Source organism: Cervus canadensis, chromosome 6 (assembly GCF_019320065.1).
Source record: "Cervus canadensis isolate Bull #8, Minnesota chromosome 6, ASM1932006v1, whole genome shotgun sequence".
Classification (NCBI taxonomy): Eukaryota; Metazoa; Chordata; class Mammalia; order Artiodactyla; family Cervidae; genus Cervus; species Cervus canadensis.
The window spans coordinates 79,441,975-79,455,180 of record NC_057391.1 but is presented as its reverse complement, the minus strand read 5'-3'; the positions used below and the strand labels follow the sequence as shown (position 1 = coordinate 79,455,180).

General features: G+C 35.2%; 1 protein-coding gene across 10 annotated transcripts in view; it reads left to right on the top strand.

Annotated features, from left to right (window-relative positions):
- NUMB (NUMB endocytic adaptor protein) overlaps nt 1–13,206 on the top strand; it is a 175,049-nt gene that overhangs the window by 89,067 nt on the left and 72,776 nt on the right. For 7 of the 10 annotated variants that reach the window (XM_043472486.1, XM_043472488.1, XM_043472491.1 and 4 more), the window contains exon 3: nt 6,385–6,469. The exons of the other annotated variants lie outside the window; for them this stretch is intronic. The gene's annotated coding sequence lies outside the window, so the exon portion shown is untranslated. The remainder of the gene's footprint in view (nt 1–6,384; nt 6,470–13,206) is intronic. 10 annotated transcript variants of the gene reach the window in all.

The following is a 13,206-nucleotide window of genomic DNA, read 5'->3' as shown; positions in this document are numbered from 1 at the left end:
TAACAGTCCCTTTTCTGATGTGCCTTTTGGAAATATTTTCTCCCATTCTGTGGATTGTAATCTCTTGACAGTCTTATGCAGAGCGGAAGTTTTTAATTTTAATGAAGTCTTAACTCATCAGTTATTTCTTTCATGGATCATGCCTTTGGTCTATTCTTAAAGTTTTTATCACACCTAAAGTTATCTAGATTTTATTTTGCCCCATGTTATCTTCTACAAGTTTTACAGTTTAGCATTTTACATCCCAGTCTGTGGCCCATTTTGAATTAGTTTTTGTGAAGGATGTAAAGTCTGTGTCTAAATTAATTTTATTTTTCATGTGGCTGTCCACTTGTTCTAGTGTCATTTATTGAAAAGACTGTCTTTTCTCCATTATAGTGCTTTTATTCTTTTGTGAAAGATCAGTTAACAATATTCACGTGGGTCCATTTGGGGCTTTAAATTTTAGAATGAGTTTGTCAGTATCTGCAAAATAACTTGCTAGAATTTTGATTGCAATTGTGTTGAATCTGTAGATGAAGTAGGGAAGAATTGATACCTTGATAATTTTGAGTATTCCTATCCATTAACATAGATTATCTCGCCATTTATTTAGTTCATTTGATTTTGTTCATCAGAGTTTTGTAGATTTCAAGATCTTTTATGTGTTTTGTTAGATTTGCCATAAATTTTACCCAAATATTTAATTTTATAGGTGCTTATGTAAAATTCGTTGTTTTTAATTTCAAATTCTTCTTTATTGCTGGTCTATTGACTTTTGTACCTTGTATCCTGCAGCTTTGCTATAGTTAATTGTTTATTAGTTCCAGGAGTTTTTTGACCGATTCTTTTTTAATTTTCTACATAAATCATCTGTGAAAAGACACTTTTATTTTGTTTTTATAATATGCAGTTTTATATAGACTAGAACTGCCCTCTTTACCTTTTGCTCCTTCTCTTCTCTTACCCTGTCAGCTGGCGTAGTGGATGCTGCTGTGACGCTGACTAAGGCTGCTTAAGAGCAGCGGTGAGAGGGGACACCTTTCCTTTGCTCTTTTTTAAAAAAATTATTTATTTTTAATTGGAGGATAATTGCTTTACAATATTGTGTTAGTATCTGCCATATATGAATATGAATCAGCTATAGGTACATGCATGTCTTTTCCCTCTTGAACCTCTCTCCTACCTCCCACCCCATCCCACCCCTCTAGGTTGTCACAGAGCATCAGATTTGAGCTCCCTGTATGTTCCTAATCTTATTAGGAAGTTTTCCAGTTGCTCACAATTAAGTAAAATGTCAGCTGTAAGTTTTTTGATGTTCTTGGTTAAGCTGAGGAAATTCCTCTTTATTCCTAGTTTGCTGAGAGTGTTTATCAGGAATGAGTGTTGGATTTTGTGAAATGCCTTTTCTGTATCTCTTGATATGATCATGTGACTTTTCTTTTTAACGTCTTAATGTGATGGATTGCATTAAATAATTTTCAAATGTTGAATTAGCCTTGACTAACCTGAGATTAATCCCACTTGGTTGTGGTGTATAATTCTTATTATACATTGTTGGATTTCATTTGCTGCTATTCCTAGTCACATTTTTATTAATAGTTTCATTAGACCCCTTCATGGCATACTGATCAAGTACTCAGTTGAAGCTTTGAAAAATAGCCATATATATTAGATGATAGCATTGAGGTCAGATTTTTTTCCCTTCCATAGGCTGAATTGCTTAAATTTAACAGGATGGAATTTAGAACACATTATGAAAGATTTTTTGAGAATCAGTTTAGTATGCACAGTTAATGGCACAAACTGTTTTTTAATTCCGGCTCTGTCACTTAGACGCTGTGAAACCCTGAGCAGGTTATTTCATCTCCATTTCTCAGTTTCTTCATCTATAAAAGGAGGGTACTGATGGGACTTATCACGTAACGTTCTTAATGTTGTTTTGAAATATAAAGTAATAGACATTAATCATTTAAGACAATAGCTGGGACATAGTAAGGGCTGATTAACTGTTACCTGTGGTTATTATGAAGTTCTGCACTTAGGTTCAAACTCAGTTGTTTAGGATATGAGTGGTATGATTTAGCACAACTGAGAAAGATTAGATATCTTAGTTTTTTGTTGATTGTAAACATAGGGAAGTGATAGTGTGTTTAGATATGATAAAAATTAATGTACTTTTAAGTTCTAAAAGAGTGGTTAACAGCCCCGATTTTACCTCGGTCATTTTCCCACTAAAATTGTCTAAAATAAAAACAAAAGAAAAGGAAAAACAAAAAAGCCCTTTGCCAGAATCTAGGAGAAATATGTAATTACTTACAAAGTAGAGGATCTGGATTGAGAAAAACCAATCTAAATATTGGTTAAGATTCAATGAAAGAAGGAAGGAAAATGTTTCATGACTTTTTTCTCATGTTCTGACCTGAAGACACAGTTTAGCACCAACTGAAAAATTGATCGCTGTTCTCTCTTCATGACTTCAAGCTTAAAAAATTATTCATGTAAAAGTAACCTTTCCTGTCTCAGTGAGACCTTAAACTGAACATGCAATCTAATACTGCAAACTATTTTGTTGAATTATTTCTATAACTTTTATTTTTTAAGTGACTATACAGTTTCCTTAGGTTTATAGTTTATGAGATTTAGAATTCTAGTTGTGGGAGAGATAAAGTTTTTTTTCACTGAAGCACCTAGAACAGTGTGTGGGACAGCATAGTTACTCAGTAAATGTTTGCTGAATTAGTTAGATGAACAAAATCTCAGACTGATGCTCAATATATTATACTAGTAAAAGCAATAGCAACTTTAATTCAAGTCAGGGCAGGGGCCTGGAGTTCTGCCTCCAGGTCCTGCCCTTTTCCACCCTGTGGCATCTCTCTAAGTAGCGTGGTTTGAAAACTGTTTTGCAAGTGATGATCTATGAAGTTGCTGGAGTAGGAGTTGCCCATTTCATTTTATCCTTCTTTCTATATCTTGAAATAGTAATTCCCAGAAAACATCTGGCCTCAGTGGAATGGTGGTAGATACATGTGATTGGCTACAGAATGGCTCATTTCCTATGGGAAATATACTTTCTAAAATATAAAGCTCTGTTACAGCCACTGGTTGAGAGAACTCCTGGTAACACTGCATATGACATCAATTCAGAATATCAGAGAACATTATCATGCTAACATTTTAGATACTAAACAAAAGAAAACAAAAAATCAGCAAAGAAAATCAATAAAGTTGGGCTAAAACCCTAAAATATAAATAGAAACAAATCTAAAGTGCTTCAAATTAATAGTATAAACACTCTGAAGGGGGAAAAATAAGTATAAACACAGTGAAGGGGGAAAAATAAGTAACCCAGGTAACTTTTGAGCATCCTGTACTTTGAAATTCAAAATTAAAAGACAAACAATAAACCCTAATTTGTAGGCTATTTTTTGTAATGATATGAATTGGCAACTTTGAAACTATTTTCTATCTATATTAGGACTCAGCAAATGAATAAGTGTACTGAGGATCCTGGGAGCCAGGTTTTTCAACTGTTGGAGAAGGTAGTTTTATATATATATGGAAGAAAAGACTCCAGTAAAATCCTGTGATGTTCGATTTAAATGGGAAGTTATGAACTCATGGTTTTTAACATTTATTTATATAAAGACAAATATACATGTATGCATGTATACACTTATGTATCTTTCTCTTAGGGATGTGTATAATTGTATGTATACATATATGTGTGTATGCATATGTGTATATGCGTACACACACATATGTATATATGTGTCTATAATTCCAGCTTTGTTTGCTAAGAGGCCTTGAAGCAATTGCATTGAACATACCTAACTCCCATATGCTGGTTTCTAAACCATTCTCTACTTAAAGGAAACCAGAGCTCCTTGGAGAAATGGTTGATCCCAGGAAGAACTGGGTCAGAGAAAGTACAAGAGGAGTCTGGAACATACTGTTGTTTCAGAAAGGAAGGAAGGAGGTAGTCAAAGAATGGTGGGGATGTGTTGAAAGGAGCAGGAACCAGTGTGGAGAAGCATCCACGGGCCAAATGAATGATGATAGTTATAGATTATAACCTATTGAAAAAATAAGAACCATACAAATAAGTAAGTGAATGAATAAATGACTTAAGTTGGGGAGAAGGGAAAGTTCTTCATTAGAATGGTTAATAAGTATAGAACTATTGGAATTAGAAAATGGCCATTTGGGAACAATTAAAATAGTACTTTCACACAATAATCCTCTGCAGGTACCAAAACTGTGGAGTAAAGTTTGATGAGGAGAATGGTATTTACATAGTCTCAAGACAGTTCCTAACAATGTATTTACTTATTACAAAGAGAAAAGCAGTAACTTCAAGGTGGAGAATCTTGGCAGATACTCATTAAGCAAGTGATCAAAGTTAGTATCACTGGTAATAGAACCCATAACTTCTTGCAGCTTCTATGTGATGCAGTGAGAAGCACCCAACATTACTTCTTGACATTCCTACAAAAAATGCATAGCCTGAATTTAAACATGAGAGACCATCAGACAAACCTAAATTGAGGAACATTATACAAAATAAATGGTCTGTGTTCTTTAAAAATATCAGTCTTATAAGACACAGGCTAAGAAACTGTTCCGATTCTGAAAGAGACATTACCAGTAAATGCAGTGCATGATTCTGAATTGACTTCTGGACTGGGGAAATAGGTAGCTTTAAAAGACATTTTTTAAAGCAGTTAATGATATTTGAATATGGGCTGTAATTATATAGTAGAAATTTTAACATTGACACAATACTGATTTGGTTAGGTATACTGTAGTTATCTAAGTGAATGTCTGTGTTCCTGGGAAACTATATGAAAAAAAAATATTGAGGGCTGAAATGCTAAGTGTCTACAACTCACTCTCACGTGGTTCAGAAAAAAAATTTGTGAGGAAGAAAGAGACTGACAAAGCAAATGGGGTAAAATGTAAATAGTGATATTTGCAAATTTTCTTGAAGTTACATAAATTTACCTAAAAATTCCTGAATTAAAATACTTGAGTTGTGGTTGAACTGACTTGATCTTATTAATGATTTGTAGAATTCATGAAAAGGACAAAAAGTTATTCTCATCGTTTACAGAAAGTAGTGAAGCAAATGCTGATCAAGTAGAAAAAACTCTAAATTATTAGGATATAGAACAGAAGGATTTTTTGGTTTGGATTTTTGTCATAGCTTAGTAACCTTGGGCATCTCACGTCCTATGTTCATTTCCTTAAACTTATTTATGAACTAGATAGTTTAAGGACTTCTTAAATATCTCCTATTTAGCTAGTAAGTTTTCTTTAAAAAAGTGCTTTGTAAAAATTAAATGACCTTTGTTCCAGACAGATCATTTTATAATTTTATTAAGAAAAATTGAAGGCCATTTTTGCCGTTATTTGTTAAAAGAGGGTATTTGGGGGGATAGAAGTTGTTTCTTTATTAAATCTTTGAGCTACAATGAATGCAGTCATTTTAATAATTATTTTTATGTAATGTACCATTTTAATAATATAATTTACTTTTTAAACTAATAACATTCATAAAAATGCACCTTGGTGATAGTATTGATGAACTGTTTTAACAAAATTATCCTATAGGATTTTTGTATGATTTCTATTTTTCCTATTTTAAATTGATTTTTGTATTGTGTTGCTAAAATCACCCCTTCAGAGAAACACCTAACCTTACCACAGATAGATGTATTATTGGCAAATGCAGGTATTGATAGAAATCTCATTATTCATTGTAAAATTATTTTATTGAGATTCTAAAGACAGCCATAGTGACAGTTTCAGTTGTTTTGACTAGTGTAAAATTCCAGGTGTAAACGGACACAATTATTCTTCAGTGGTAATGGTAGTTCTAACCTATTTCGATGATGTGTTTGCTTCTATTTTTCTCTTATAAAAATTCCTTTCTACTATTGGTGGGAATCATTCTTTCTTGACACCCCTCTTCCTGTTTTGGGCCCCTTGAATATTACTGGTCTTAGAAAGTGTATGCCTGCAATGGGATTCATGGGAGTTGTTGTCAGTAGACAACAATGTCTTTTCTGTTTGGCTCTTTCTCTATATACATATGGTATTTTATATTTCAGAGATTCAGTAGTGTACCTTTAGGCATTTGACTGCTGTTCAGAGGAATGATTTATTATTAATTAGAGGAGGTTATGTTTCTGTTTGTATGTGGATCTTAACAGTTGCCGTGGTGATTTGAAGTGGTCATCTTTGTTATATCATCATAATAAAGCTCTGACTCCTGGGGGAAGTTGTGAGCTTCCTCTTTTTATTTTGTGTATCTGTCTTTTGATTTATCATATCCATGTAATGTAGCAATAATTATGTTACTAACAACAATTTTGTGAGATGTTTATTATTCTCATTTTACAGATGAGGAAACTGAGGCTTGGTGAAGTTACGAAAGTTGTCCAAAGTCACACAGCTTGTAAAGGGCACAGTCAAGATTCAGAGCCAGGTCTGTCCAATTTCAAAACTCTTAATCATGGCCATGAAACTTTGCAAGAGCTGTGAAATGTCAACCTGTGATAAGTTGTATTGATATTAATATTGCTTAACTGTCATTTAACTCTTATTGATAATTTTTGATGGTTTTTTTCATCGATAATAATTTTGTGTATCTTTTTAACTATTATGAAAAGAAATATGACATAGTAATGTGGGTCTGGGCTCTGGAGACAGCTCTGTAGACAGCTGGGTATGAATCACTAAGCTTCTCCACTTACTTGTGTGACGCTGGGAAAGTTACTTAACTTTTCTGTACCTCAGTTTTCCTATCTGTAAAATGGTGATAGTAATATAGTCCGCCTGATGTGGGTTGTTGTGAAGATTAAATGATTTAAAAGTACGCAAAGCACTTCGGCTTCCCTTGTGGCTCAGCTGGTAAAGAATCTGCCTGCAATGTGGGAGACCTGGGTTTGATCCCTGGGTTGGAAAGATCCCCTGGAGAAAGGAAAGGCTACTCACTTCAGTATTCTGGCCTGGAGAATTCCATGGACTCTATAGTTCATGGGGTCTCAAAGAGCTGGACATGCCTGAGCAACTTTCACTTTCACTTTTCATACAAAGCACTTGTAACAGTGCCTGGCACACAGTAAGCATTCAATAAATATTAACTATTAGTATTATCATCTCCGAGCAACAAATAAAACAGATGATCATTATTTCTAATTCTCTGTTAGGAAATTTAGATGAAGCATAGTTTAAGCAGCACATGAAACCTACATAAGCCAAAATTAAATTGAATAAATTAGACCTAAAGACCTAAAGGAAAAAAAGACAAAAAGGAAAAAAAAAATTTGATCAAATTCAGATCCATGGTAAAGCCGACTGGGAAACTGCTTCTAGGTCTTACATGTATAAGGACCACATACAGGTCCATAGGAGCTCAATATGACCATTGTGTCATGAATGTCTTGTCTGTTTTCCTCTTGAAAGTGAAATTTGTATTCAAAATAAATGTTTACGATTTTAGGTGACTTAAGGAGATTGTGTTTTGGCAGTGTTCACAGATTATCAAGAATGAAAACTTTACATGTTGTGTAAAATGTTGGCAACGTTTCATCACTTGCAGGAGTGATTATTAGAACTTGCACTGTGGTGATTGTCCGCACCGATTGAGCTTTGAACCAGTGGGACCACAGCACACTCACCCAGAACTGAGCCATGTACTGATCATATACATGCTCTTCACTCCTACTTATTCCTTGTAGCTGTCAGAATTCTGAAGTGTGATAGCAACTCTTGCTACAATTTAGTAAAGTAAAATACCTGTAATTAGTACCTAGTAAGTTTATACCAATTGCAAAAATATCTGTCAAAGGGAGTAATTTGAGTCACGTTACATAAAAGTTCAAAAGCTCTTATTAAAAATAGGACTTGCTTTGTATATGAGCCCAATACTTCAGAGGCTTTAATCTACACATGCATTTAATTTATTCTTTTTATTATATTGAGCCTTCCTCTCCTCAACCGTAGTGTCTCTTTCTAGCTATTTAGATATTTTTTATTTATTTATGGCTGTGCTGGTTCTTCATTGCTGCTCACACTTTCTCTAGTTGCGGTGACCGGGAGCTACTCTTGTGGCAGTGTGCAGACTTCTTGCTGTGATGGCTTCTCTTGTTGCAGAGCCTGGGCTCTGGGGTGCGAGGGCCTCAGCAGTTGCGGCATGTGGGCCCGGCAGCTGTAGTCCCCAGGCCCTGGAGCACAGGCTTAATAGTTGTGGGCATGGGCTTAGTTGCTCCAGGGCATGCGGATCATCTTGGAACAGGGCTCCAACCTGTGTCTCCTGCATTGGCAGGTGGGTTCTTTACCATTGAGCCATTAGGAAAGTCCCTTAGATATTTAAAAATATCTTTCAATAGTTTCTTTTTCTCATAAGTCTCTCAAATCTTCTCTTAAATTTAATTATTATTGTTGTTAAAATTTTAAATAGTAAGTTTTTCCTCTTTTTTTTACATTTTCAGTTTACTGATAGAAACTTTTTTGGTGTATAGATCTCTGTTCAGCCACCTTAGCTGAAGTGTGATGATTGCAGTTGTGTCTTTCTTTCCAGTGCTTATATAGTTTCTTTCTCTTGCCTTGCTATGCTAGTTAGGACTTTTGAGTACAGCGTTCAATACAAGTGTTAAAGAGTGGGCATTCTTATATTGCACTTAGCTTTTAAAAAGAAGTGGTCCATTAATAAAAACACAACAAAGATCCTGCATACTGCAGCTAAGACCTGAGGCAGTCAAATAAGTAAATAAATATCTCTAAAAAAATAAAAGTAGTTGCATTTTAAAAAAAGAAAAAGAAAAGGGATAAGTGAAGATATACAAGGCAAATGGAAATAAAGCAATCACAGAAGAAAGTGTTGCTGTGTGACCACTCCTTTCAGTGACTGATTTTTCTCCCTTTCCTGATAGCAAACTTTAGTAAAGAACTGATATTCCATATTATTGAGGTGTTTTGAGGAAGTCTCAAAAAGATTGATTTTGTGTTAATCATAGAATAGTCATTTTCTTTTTTTCCCCCTTCTCTTCCTCCTTTTTCTTTTCCTTCTTTTCTTCTCCCTTCTCCTCTTTCTTTTTCTTCATTCTTGAATTGGGATGTATCTGTCATATTGGGGTGCTTGTTACTTTTGATATTTCACAGTTAATGAACAATTATTAACAATTTTGGCAGCATTTCTGTTTTGGAACATAAAATAATGATATATCAGTTGATGGCATCTTAGCTTTGATGAAATATACATTTTTACATACATACCATGACTCTATCCTACCCCATCCTCTACGAAATGCCCTGTTTTGTTTTGTTTTTTGTCTCTCTCATTCTGTGCTTATATCACTCAAGATCTTAATGGAAGAAATAATCCTTATTTTGTCATCCTGGCTCCTCTTCATGCAGCACTTAGCACAATACTTTGTTGGGCACAGGGTTGTATTTAACAATTAAGGGAAGTATGTAGATATACTGAATCATAGCACAGACTGTGACACATTTATATTAGTGACCGGTTTTTTAGCTTCTTGGTGAGAAGAGATTAATACCTACATTAGTTAAGATTATTTTAAATATAAAGAACAGAGCCCAGTGCTTCCTACATTAAGCAAGTTAGAGAATTTATTGGATGGATATTTAGTCATCTGATGACATTCAAGAAAGTTTAACCGATAAAACAAACAAAAGTGATTAAAGGAAATTCCCTCGTGGTCCAGTGGTTAGGACTCCACACTTCCACTGTAGGGGGCATGGGTTCGACCCTTGTTGAGGAACTAAGATCCTTACAAGCCACACAGGGCAAGAAAAAGAAAGGAAGAAAGAGTTTAAAAATAGAAAGTACTGTGAAGGAAAATGAAAAGAGTAGTAACAGTAAAGAATTACAGGGACTCCCCGGTGGCCCAGTGGCTAAGACTCCAAGCTCCCAATGCAGGGGGTGATCCCCGGTTAGAGAAATAGATTCCACATGCCACGACTGAAGAGTTCACATGCCACAACTAGAAGATCCTGTACACCACAACTAAAGATCCCCCTTGCTTCATCTAAGACCTGACACAGCCAAATAAATAAAAATTAAAAAATAAACTATACTGAGATATTTTTTAAAAAGAATTATAGAGGATGGTATTTAGAGAGGAAAAGAAAGCCTCATGAATGAAGGTAACATTTAGGTTGAGACTTGAAGTGTGAATGGAAGACAGGCATTGTTGAAGTTTTTGAGAGAGAAGCATTTTAGACAGAGGGAAATAGCAGGCCCGGAGTGGGAAAGAGCTTGCAGTTAACTGAAAGAGAATACTGGTTAGTTGAGGAGAGTGTCACTTTGAGGTGGGAGAGGCAGGCAGGGGCTGTACCATAGCATGTTAGTATCTGCTCTGCCTTTGTGACATGCCGGCCACTGTTCGAAGCACTTCTCAAGCAGTGTCAGTTATTATGCCATATTGACTCTCTGAATGCTGAGAGTTTGGGTTTAACTTGAAGATGCATCGGGAAGCCATGGAACTATTATTCAGTGCCCTGATCCATTTTTAAAGGTTACACTGAATGCTTTGTTCACAGTTGATCAGAGGGGGACAGCAGAGGAAATTGAAATAAATACTAGTCCATGGCTTATACTAGTTCAGGTAGGAGATGTAGTAATCTTGGACCATGGTCCTTTATGGTAGAGTTGGAGAGCAGTGGACAGATTTAAGATACATTTACAAGTCTTGCTGATGGCTTAGATAAAGGGAGAGGGTTGTGAGGGGAAGGAAGGAGTCAGATTGGAGAAAGTTAAAGAGCTGAAGAGATGATGTGTGTAGATAATTTGTAGTTATTTGTCAGAAAAGGAGAGCAGAACTGTTTTTAACCTTCTTATTTCCATCATTTTTCCAGTGCCATTTCTGTCTCTCTTTTTTAAATTCTTGGAACCAAATATATTTTTATTCTAGTCTGCCTCTCCAGATTGCAGCACCTTTTTCTCATCCCACACTTGACAGATGCTTAGAGGAGGAAAGTCAGTTAAAAAGTAGGCTAGCATTCTCAGCAGTTCTGCCCTTTTTCATCAAGATGTTCCTTGCTAAATCAGTCCTTGCTATATCAGAGCAAAACCATTTTGTTCTATAAGTAAAGGTTTAATTCTTGAAGGAACAGCATCTTAGGAAGTCAGTCTCTGTATTTATGTGTTGCGGGATTAGGGATGATGGTCATACATACTTTATCTGTTAAGTCTCAACATACCTTAAAAGATAAAGTTGAGAATAGCTGAATCACCAGTTCAGTTCACCAATTGTTTTCTCAGTTGAAAGGCAGGTGATAACTAAAAGATAAAATTGGTTGTGTAACTGAAAAAAACTCTCAGAAGAGATAACTTTTTTTTTAAATGTTTCTTAAATATATATAGGTTCAGCTTTTGAAACCACTTTTGACTGCAATTTTAAGTAGACAGAGTCTTTCCTTATTTTTTGAAGCTCTAGTTTTCCATTATTTTTAAGGAGTGAATAAAGAAGCCATGTATCAAAACAAAAGAATTTTGTGGATAAGATGAAAATTAGTAAGGCAGAAATCTCAAAGTCAGATACTAGATAAGGATCATAGAGTACTATTTAAATAAGTGTTTCTAAGTTTTTAGGATTAATAGTTACAGAATCCTTTGAGATTCCAAAGGAAGTTGAAGAATCTGGCCTCAGAAAATGCACAGACACATGAGCATTCAGATTTGAACATAATCTTAGGGCATTGCTAAATCTGAAGAGCCTGTGGGGGCCCATCCTGCCCTGGTGGAGAACATGTGGTTTGAATCAGGGCTGAGGAGTAGCGGCTAAGCGTCAACACTCAAACTGTGGCAGTCATCTCTTCTCAGATACAGCCTTTCAGGCAACCTGATTTGTTGTTGTTTTTTAAACTTTTGGTCTGACAGCTGATAAAATAATTTTTAGTTTTAGCTGTTGAAACTCTATTATTAAATTTTTTTTTGAAAATGCTGTAGAAAAGCAGTTACTGTATATGTGTAATCTAGAAAAATGATGTAGATGAACTTATCTGCAAAGCAGAAATAGAGACACAGACATAGAGAACAAACATATGATACCATACGTGGTGGTGGTAGGATGAACTGGAAGATTGGAGTTGGCATATATACACTACTATGTGTAAAATATATAGCTAATGAGCATCAACTGTGTTGCACAGGGAACTCTACCCAATGTTCTCTGGTGACCTAAATGGGAAGGAAATCCAAAAAAGAGGGGGTATATCTATATATACTTATATGTGGCTGATCCACTTTGCTGTACAGTGGAAACTAACACAACATCGTCAAGCAACTATACTTGAATAAAAATTAATTTAAAAAAAAGGAAAAAACTGTCATAGATGGCAGGGTTTTCTGAAATAAGGCAATATAGTATTCAGGATACCCTAAGAAATGAAACTTACTAATAAAGGCAAGGTGAAATACAAATTTCAAATGTACTGATACCTAAGATTATACAGAAGCTGAATAAATGTTTGCTTTTAGAACTAGATTTAAAAAGCAAACAAACCAACTCTTCGTTCTCTCTCTTTTGCCGTGGATCTGTTTGTAACATAACTTTCTCACAAAACTGACCTTGAGCTTTATTAGTCCTATAGGTTAAGTATTGGACCTATTTCCTTCACTGTTGGTGATGAAGCTGTACTTTGTTACTTTTCGTCTGGCTCAGGGCCTAAGTGGAACAATAAGCTAGTGATACAACTTAATTAGTTATAAATTATTTCCTGTTAGGCACATTATGCCAATTAGACCAATATTTAATGAAATCCAAAATTCTTAGGATTCATTGATTGAGTTAGGGGATTGACTAGATGACCTACCTCTAAGTCTTTTGGCCATGCTAAGAGTCTAGGATTCCTTACATTTTTTCACTTGATCAAATAAAAGGGTTTTTTCCATCACTCTGAATCTTGAAAGCAAGTTCCACATCATAAGAAAAAGTAGAAATCAAGGAAAGAAAATGCAAAACCAAAATACTTTGTCTGGAGTATAGTGTTGTAGTTGTTTAGTTGCTAAGTCTTGTCTGACTCTTTTGTGACCCCATGGATTGTAGCCTGCCAGGCTGCCCTGTGCATGGGATTTCCCAGGCAAGAATATGGAGTGGGGTTACCATTTCCTTCTCCAGGGGATCTTCCTGACTCAAGAATTGAACCTGTATCTCCTGCCATTGGCAGGCGAATTCTTTTCCACTCTTCAGTTCA